At 47.3% G+C, this 8,773-nt stretch overlaps 1 long non-coding RNA gene across 1 annotated transcript in view; it reads left to right on the top strand.

Annotated features, from left to right (window-relative positions):
- Positions 1 to 729: 729 nt before the first annotated feature.
- Positions 730 to 8,773, top strand: part of LOC115894361 — a 97,709-nt gene continuing 89,665 nt past the window's right edge. The window contains exon 1 of the long non-coding RNA XR_004054484.1: positions 730 to 822. This is a non-coding gene — a long non-coding RNA (uncharacterized LOC115894361). The remainder of the gene's footprint in view (positions 823 to 8,773) is intronic.

Genomic DNA, 8,773 nt, shown 5'->3' with positions numbered 1-8,773 from the left:
GACTGAATGTTTGGGTCCCCCCAAAATTCATATGCTGAAACACTGCCCGCCAATGGGATGGTATTGGGAGGCGGGCCTTTGGAGCTGATTGGGGTGAGATGAGGTCATGAAGAAGACACCCCATGGTGGGATGAGTGTCCTTATAAAAAGAGAAGGGACCTGGAGCTCTGTCTCAGCCCTGTGAGGGTGCAGCTAGAAAGCGGCCACCCACAGCCCAGGAAATGAGTTCTCCCCAGGCGCAGAATCTGCTGGCACCTTAATTCTGGACATTCACCTCTGGAACCGAAGAATACATGCCTGTTGTTTACGCCTCTAGTCTATGGTAATTTGTTATAGAGGCTGGAGCCTATTAAGACGTGGGAGGAGAGCCCTGAAGGAGTAGGACCTTAAGAAAGGGACGTGGTCAGCGTGGCTAGAGAGAGAGAGGCAGAAAGCAGGTGAGAGAGGCCAGGGAGGCCGGGGAAGGCTATGTGATTCTGCAAGACTGGCTCACCGGAAGATCTTCCACTTTAGCCCTAGAGAGAGATGAGCTCTGGGTGGTTTGAGCAGGGGAACATGAGTGACTGCATTTTTAGGAGCTCATGGTTGTTGCCTTCTTGAGGACAGCCTCCGGGGGAAGGTTGGGACAGGAAGAAGCAGGCGCAAGGCAGTTATGATAAACCAGGGCAAGGCCCTGAGGGAAAAGGCAGAGCTGGGGAGGTGGGGGGAAGGTGCTCCTTTGAGACAGAGCTGGGAGAATTTGCTGAGGATTGATGTGGAGAGGACCCCAGGCCCAAGGGTATTGCTGTCATCCACCAGGATGGAGAAGATGACAAGACACAGGTTTAAGTCCACGTAGAACTGGAAGGAACCTTCCTTCCTTTTTTCCTTCTTCGTTTCCTCTCTCCTTCTCTCCTTCCCTCCCTCTTTCCTTTCCTTCTCTATTTCCTTCCCTCCCTTCCTTCCTATCTTTCTTTTTTCCAGGATGAGAAAAGCGCGTGCTTGTTTGTGTCCTGATGGGGTGATCCAGGAGAGGGGAAATCCCATGATGCCCGAGAGGAAGAGGAGAGAATTGCTGGAGGCCTGTCTGCGAGATGGCAGGAAGGGATGGGTTTAGTGCCCCTGAGGATTTGGCCTTGGTTGGTTCATGAACAGTTGGCACAAACACTTCCTCTGCAGTAACAGGAGGGAAGGCCAGGTGTGGGTCTAGACATGGGGAGGCGGGTAGATGCAGTAACAGGAGGGAAGGCCAGGTGTGGGACTAGACACGGGGAGGTGAGTAGATGCAGTAACAGGAGGGAAGGCCAGGTGTGGGTCTAGATACGGGGAGGTGAGTAGATGCAGTAACAGGAGGGAAGGCCAGGTGTGGGTCTAGACACGGGGAGGTGGGTAGATGCAGTAACAGGAGGGAAGGCCAGGTGTGGGTCTAGACACGGGGAGGTGGGTAGATGCAGTAACAGGAGGGAAGGCCAGGTGTGGGTCTAGACATGGGGAGGTGGGTAGATGCAGACATCCTTTGTTGACTGGTTTTCTCAGTGAGAAAGAAAGTTAGGTCATCAGATGAGACTGAGGCTGGGAGAAAGGTTGACAGTTTGGGGAGAGGGGAGTAAGAGTGACGTAGTCCCCTATGATAAGGGGATACTAAAGTGACCAGGTGAACACAAGATTTCCAGGCAGCTCGGAGGGTCCTCCTGAGGTCAGCGGTCCTAAATTCAAGTGCGGGCAGTAGACCAGGTGGGAGTTTTTCTCCTGTATAATCAGGTGCAAGGGTGCAGTGAGGGGCTGGCAGAGTTGGGTTTAATTGGGTTTGGGGGGTTTTCCAGGCTAATATGACTGTGGGAGAATGGGCAAAAGTGCTGAATGCATATGGAGGGGAAGGATTAAAATGGTGGGCTCTGGAATCCAAGCTGGTGTGGAGGGAATCGAGGATGAAGAGGAAGGGAGGGACCATTGCAAATCTACCATCAGGGAGGTGTAAGTCCCAAGGGGATCAAATTATTGCTGGGGTGGAGGTGCATGGCCAGAAAATAAAAGGTGGGGTCAGGGAGTGGGATGCTTGACAGAGATTACGAAGGGTCACAGTTATGATCATGACACTGTTTACGATGTGATGAAAAGTGGCTCCTGGTATCCTGTGGGCAGCAGGAGCCTGGAGGAGACAAGGAAGCCACTGAAGGGCCAGATATTGGAGGTACCATCCATATGGATATGCACACCTATGAATTATAGCAGAAGCAACGCTGGGAGACAGACAGGGGCCAGGTGCTAAGATCTTCAGGGAATCAGGCTGGTGGCCTCAGAGGAGACCTCTAAGGGTTGGGGTTGGTGCCATAGCCTACAGCATGGGCCACACAGCTTTTTCTTTAGGAAGGGATTATGGGGGACATGAGGAGGGCAGGAGAAAAAGTATAAAGATTTAAAAATGATGGCAAGGAACAAACAGGGCTATCTCCTACTTCTAAGCCCAGGGATAGGATGGGTGTGAGCAAAAGACACTGACCCCTCAGCAGGCAGAAGCGCAAGTGGCCTCTCAGGGCAGCACCAGCTCCGTTCAGGCAAGGGACTGAAGGCATTGCTCACAGCACGTATTTGTGAACTGCACAAAATGACAAATACATAGTTTATTAATATTTTCAACTGGATTTCTATGACATTGATTTTAAATAACATGTTTCCTAAGACATATGAACTTTTAAGACTCATTTATTTGTTACCTGCCCATCATTGTTCTTTCAGAATTCAGGCATTTCAACTCTGGAACTGTTATTATCTGGCAAACTGCAATGCATTATAATTGTTATGCTCTTATGCAGACCAGGCAGCTTTGCTCAAACAATAGCTGGATACTGACATTCCATGTTTCTATTTAGTTTCTGTTTCAGCAGTTGTAAAACACAGGCAGCACTGCTACCCCCAGGTGGTGTGCAGGAAAACTGCATCTTCATCTTCTAAGAAATACCTTCCTGAGCACCTTGTCGGTATAGGCTGTCCGGCCTTAGCTTTTGAACTTGGTACAACTCACTGGAATTACTGTAAAGGCTACTAAATGTAGTGTTTTACTGTAGCTGATACAAACAGGTAATTATTTATTAATTGACAACTCTAAGAAAATGAATACTCCTCTTCATACCCAGTGCTCCAATACGCAACCATTGATGTGGGTATGAAGATAAACATGCATACCTTTCCAGTTCCTATGGTGCTTGAAGTAGAGGTTGATTAATGTGAATATTTAAGAATTTTCCATCTTCAAAACTTAAAATGAGCATGCAAATAACCATTAAGCATGTGAAATTAAATAAAAACTGAAAAAAATTCAAACTTAAAGCTGTTGGAACTTTAAATTATCCTGAGTCTCGAGAGGAATGTGACTATGCAGCCTGCGTCAAACGTCCTGCAGCTGCAACTTCTGCCTTTCATTTCACCATACATAATTAAGACCAAATGGTGCCAGAGATAAGCCCCCCTCAGATCACTACCACTTTTCATAGAGTAATAATTTTTTTTGAGACAGAGTCTCGCTCTGTCACCAGGCTGGAGTGCAGTGGTGTGATCTCAGCTCACTGCAAGCTCTGCCTCCTGGGTTCAAGTGATTCTCCTTCCTCAGCCTCCTGAGTAGCTGGGACTATAGGTGTGCGCCATCATGCCCAGCTAATTTTTGTATTTTTAGTAGAGACGGGGTTTCACCATTTTGGCCAGGATGGTCTATTATACTCTTACTTTCCCTTCAGATCACTTCGTGATCTGCCTGTCTCGACCTCTCAAAGTGCTGGCATTACAGGCGTGAGTCACCATGCCTGGCCGAGTAATATATTTTTTTAAGAATGTAACAATCTGTAATCAATCAAATCGCTGTAGTGTATGGAAAAGGTTGCAATCCTGCTAAAATTTCCATATAAGTGAACCCTTAACCTCTCCACTTTGGAACGCTGACTCCATTGGTTCAGTGTTTCGGTGTGGCCATCCTTGAGCTTTGTACTCGAATAAAGTCTATACTTAATCATATTTTCCGAATCTCATTACTTAAGGTTGACAAGCATTATTAACCAATACAGCAGACCTGTGGTTTTCAAAGTGTGTCCCTTGACTGACAGCATCAGCATCACCTAGGAGCTTGTCATAAATGCAAATTTCCAAGCCCCATCCTGACCTATTGGATCAGCTACTCTAGGGAGGGGCCAGAAATCTAAGCATTAATGAGAGACAGTCTGTTGTTCCTGGAAGACTGAATCTGAATCCATATGTGGTCTCTCAAGAGCTATTTAACTCTTGGCATTATTGTAGCTCATCTCACTTGCCACCAACTTCACGCAAATGCTGTGAGCCTCACATAAGGTGATCTTTGTGAAGCCAGTTTGGAGACTGCACAGTAGCAATGAAACAAAAGGAACTATAATAACTGCTATCATTTTTGCACTGATTTTTTTTTTTTTTTTTTTTTTTTGAGAGGGAGTCTTGTTCTGTCACCCAGGCTGAAGTGCAGTAGTGCGATCATGGCTCTCTGCAACCTCTGCCTCCTGGGTTCAAGTGATTCTCCTATCTCAGCCTCCTGAGTAGCTGGGATTACAGGTGTGCACCACTACTCCTGGCTAATTTTTGTATTTTTAGTAGAGATGAGGTTTTGCCATGTTAGCCAGGCTGGTCTCGAATTCCTGACCTCAGGTGATCCACCCACCTCGGCCTCCCAAAGTGCTGAGATTACAGGTGTGAGCCACCACGCTCGGTGGCACTGACTTTTTAATGGGTAATTTTGAAAACGTTTGCACCAATTCATTTTCTAAAACAGGGAGCCACCATCAGTAAAGGTTATCAGTTAGGGTCTCTTAAATTTTAATTCCTTGATTACTTGACCTCAGGTCTCTTTGGTCTATTATACTCTTACTTTCCCTTCAGGAAAAGAAAATCTGTTTGGAACTACAAATACACATGAACTTGACCCATCTTTTATTTCCTAGCAGTTGTTTAGTCCTAGCAGAAAAAAAAAAATAGGTACATACACAGTTTCCAGCAAGAAGTATTACTTTAATTCAATGCACCCAATTTGATCGTGTCTTTCCTACATGATGGGTGCCACAATAGGGTCTGGAGATAGAAAGCTGAATAAAATATGATAGCTTCCCTCAAAAAGTTTAACAACTGTTGGTGGTGGGGGGGCATAGGTATTTAAGTACAATGGTATCTTAGGTGGAAAGAAAGTTAGAAGAAAAACTTTAGACACATTAAATGTGAAAGAGTTTAGTTGAGTAAAGAATGATTTTCCAGTGGGACAGGCCCCTGAACCAGAATAGGTTCAGAGCGCCTCCAGGGCTGCCACATGGTGAGATAACAGTCATGCTTAGAAAAGAGAAGGTGAGGCACAGAAACAGCTGGATTGGTTATAGCTGGTGCTTGCATTATTTGAATATGGCTTGAACAGTTGGACATCTGTGCATGGCTGAGCCTCACCTGCTGAGAAGAGTCAGTGACAGTCTGTTTACAGATCCAGTTAGGGTATGGTTCACTGTGTATGGAGAACCTTTAGGCCAAGCTTAAAATATGTAAAGAGGCAGCTTTAGGCTGGGCTTAATTGGAAAAATGTTAGCCTTTTATGGCACTTGTCTTTTTTTTTTTTTTTTTTTTGAGATGGAGTCTGGCTCTGATACCCAGGCACCTGCCACCATGCCTGGCTAATTTTTGTACTTTTAGTAGAGTTGTGGTTTCACCATGTTGACCAGGCAGGTCTCGAACTCCTGACCTCAGTGACCTGCCCATCTTGGCCTCCCAAAATGCTGGGATAACAGGTGTGAGCCACCACGCCCGGCCAGCACTTAATTAATTCTCTTAGTGTCTCACACTGCTCTTTCCTCTCTCCTGTGCTCTCAACTAGAGAGGATTCTGGAAGGATGGCAGGGGCAGCCTGGTAGGGTTTGAATTTCCAGGATCTGCCCATAAAAACAAACAAGGCACTTAGGATAGCAGAACCAAAGACACTCAGACAACATCTCTCAGAGAGCCAAGTGGGCAGTAAGGAACCCCACATGCCCCAAATACAAGCACGCAGGATGGGACCACCTGCAGCCCCAGGACCAATGTGGCATGAGCGCTTGTGTGGAGGAAGCAGACGGGAAGGGAAGGGAAGGGAAGGAGGAGGTGGGGAAGGGAAGGGAGGGAAGCCAGCTGCCCTAGGACATGGCTCCCCATCCTCCAGCTGCCACTGTCGGAAGTGGGTCGGGCCAAGCAGGCACTGTGGAGGCATCTGCAACATACCTGTTCGAGAGGCCCTGATGTGATCAGCCTGAAGGTGTGGGAGAAACCTGGCCTATACACTCTCCTGACCAAGGAATCCAACTCCCTTCTAAAACAGATCCACAGGGAGGCAAACGCTGGAAGGAGAATCCAATTACAGCCAGACAGGAACGATAAGAACAGAGAGGAGAAGGTCCAGATAAAAGCAGAAGATCACAGCTGATAATAATGTGTATTTCAAAATTCTTAAAAGAATAGATTTTTAACGTCCTCATCACAACAAAATATGTTGATGAGGTGATAGGTATATTAATTGGCTTGACTGAATCTTTCTACAATGTAGACATTGTACCCCATCGCATGTACAAAACATCGCATTGTACGCCATCAACACACACAATTATTGTCAATTTAAGACGAAAGGAGAGGAGGCAGATTGGAGAGAGAACAGGCCATTTTTAACCACTTTGCAAAAACAACAGACGATAGATAAGCTATGCTGACTCCCAGCTCCTGCCAACATGTTCAGGGAAACTCTTGTTACTAAAATACTTATAATCATAAAAATAAACAGAAAAGAGTCATGGAAAGTTATCATAAGAAAACAGACCATAGGCGTGAAAGAAGTCCCTTGAGATGATGAAAATGTAACAGAGGCCCACAAAACGGAGGGAAGCTAAGGTTGTGTGTTTTTTGTTTTTTCACCCGGGCTGGAGTGCAGTGGCGCTATCTCGGCTCACTGCAACCTCTGCCTCCTGGGTTCAAATGATACTCCTGCCTCCACTTCCTGAATAGCTGGGATTACAGGTGCCCGCCACCATGCCCAGATAATTTTTTGTATTTTTAGTAGAGATAGGGTTTCACCATGTTGACCAAGCTGGTCTGGAACTCCTGACCTTGTGATTCATCTGCCTCAGCCTCCCAAAGTGCTGGGATTATAGGCATTAGCCACCGCGCCCGGCCTAAGGTTGTGGGTTTTTTTTTTTTTTTTTTTTTGAGACGGAGTCTTGCTCTGTCGCCCCGCAGTGACGCAATCTCGGCTCACTGCAAGCTCCGCCTCACGGGTTTACGCCATTCTCCTGCCTCAGCCTCCCGAGTAGCTGGGACTACAGGCGCCCGCCACTACGCCCGGCTAGTTTTTTGTATTTTTAGTAGAGACGGGGATTCACCGTGTTAGCCGGGATGGTCTCCATCTCCTGACCTCGTGATCCGCCCGCCTTGGTCTCCCAAAGTGCTGGGATTACAGGCCTGAGCCATCGCACCCGGCCTAAGGTTGTGTTTTTTAAAAGAGAGTCCTGTCTTCTGGAGCTGCACACGCCCGTTTAGAGATGAAAGTGTGTCCGGAGTTGGTTCCTGCCGGTGGGTTTGCGGTCTCGCTGACTTCAAGAATGAAGCTGCGGACCTTGGCGGTGAGTGTTATAGCTCTTAAAGATGGCACAGACCCAAAGAGTGAGTGGCACTAAGGTTTATTGTGAAGAGCGAAAAGACAGCTTCCACAGCACGGAAGGTGACCCTAGCAGGTTGCGACTGCTAGCTGGGGGTGGCCAGCTTTTATTCCCCTATTGTCCCCTCCCATGTTCCATTTCTGTTCTATCAGAGTGCCCTTTTTCCAATCCTCCCCACGATTGGCTGCTTTTAGAATCCTGCTGATTGGTGCATTTTACAGAGCACTGATTGGTGTGTTTTACAGAGTGTTGATTGGTGCATTTTACAGAGTACTGATTGGTGTGTTTTACAGTGTTGATTGGTGCATTTTACAGAGCACTGATTGGTGCGTTTTAGAATACTCTTCAGTAAAGTTTCCAAAGTCACCACTCGACCCAGGAAGTCCAGCTGGCCTCACCTCTCAAAAGCACTCATGTCTGGGAGTTATTTCCAATCTGGGGAAGAAAACGTGGGTTGAGGTGTAAGAGAAAAAGATTGGTTCATTCACGGATGATGGGTGAAACCTGATGACGGGCGTGTAGTGTTTGCAGCATGATTGGCGAGGTTTTAGTCCATGACCTCCTCCTCTTCCTAGGGAGGCCCTCACTCAGTTTCCTTTGTGGGCACCTGTGAATGATGGGCTCTGTCTTCAGCCCTCTCTCCTCTCCTCTTTCTACAGAGGGAGGTTCTACATTTTCCACGTAGACATTTCTCCTGAGCCTCAGCGTGTCATGGACTCGAAAGCCCACAGGGGGCGTGTGTAGCTTAAGGTGGCAAGGGCTGAGCACACTGACTTCTCCTTAACCGGCTCCTTCTCCTCTCTCCATTTCCATGAAGCACCTCACCACGCACCTCTTACCCAAGCCAGAAACCTGAGCCTTATCCTGGATTTGGCCCTTTCTGAATCTACAAATCCGATTGTCCCTCCAGCCTGCCTGATGTGCCTCATAGGTCCCATGTCTCTCTCTCACCTCCTTGCTACTTATCCTCTGGACATACAGTGGGCATACACCAAGCATCTTACTTCACTCCACACCGTAGTTACAGTGACTTTCTCAGGTCAGAAGCTGGCCACTCTCGCACATATTCTGTGGTCGCTCAGCACCAGGAGCATATCAACCAGGCTCATCCCAGGGCACACGGA

Source organism: Rhinopithecus roxellana, chromosome 17 (genome assembly GCF_007565055.1).
Source record: "Rhinopithecus roxellana isolate Shanxi Qingling chromosome 17, ASM756505v1, whole genome shotgun sequence".
Lineage (NCBI taxonomy): Eukaryota > Metazoa > Chordata > Mammalia > Primates > Cercopithecidae > Rhinopithecus > Rhinopithecus roxellana.
Note: the sequence above shows the minus strand (reverse complement) of the source record. Positions and strands in the feature narration are given on the sequence as shown.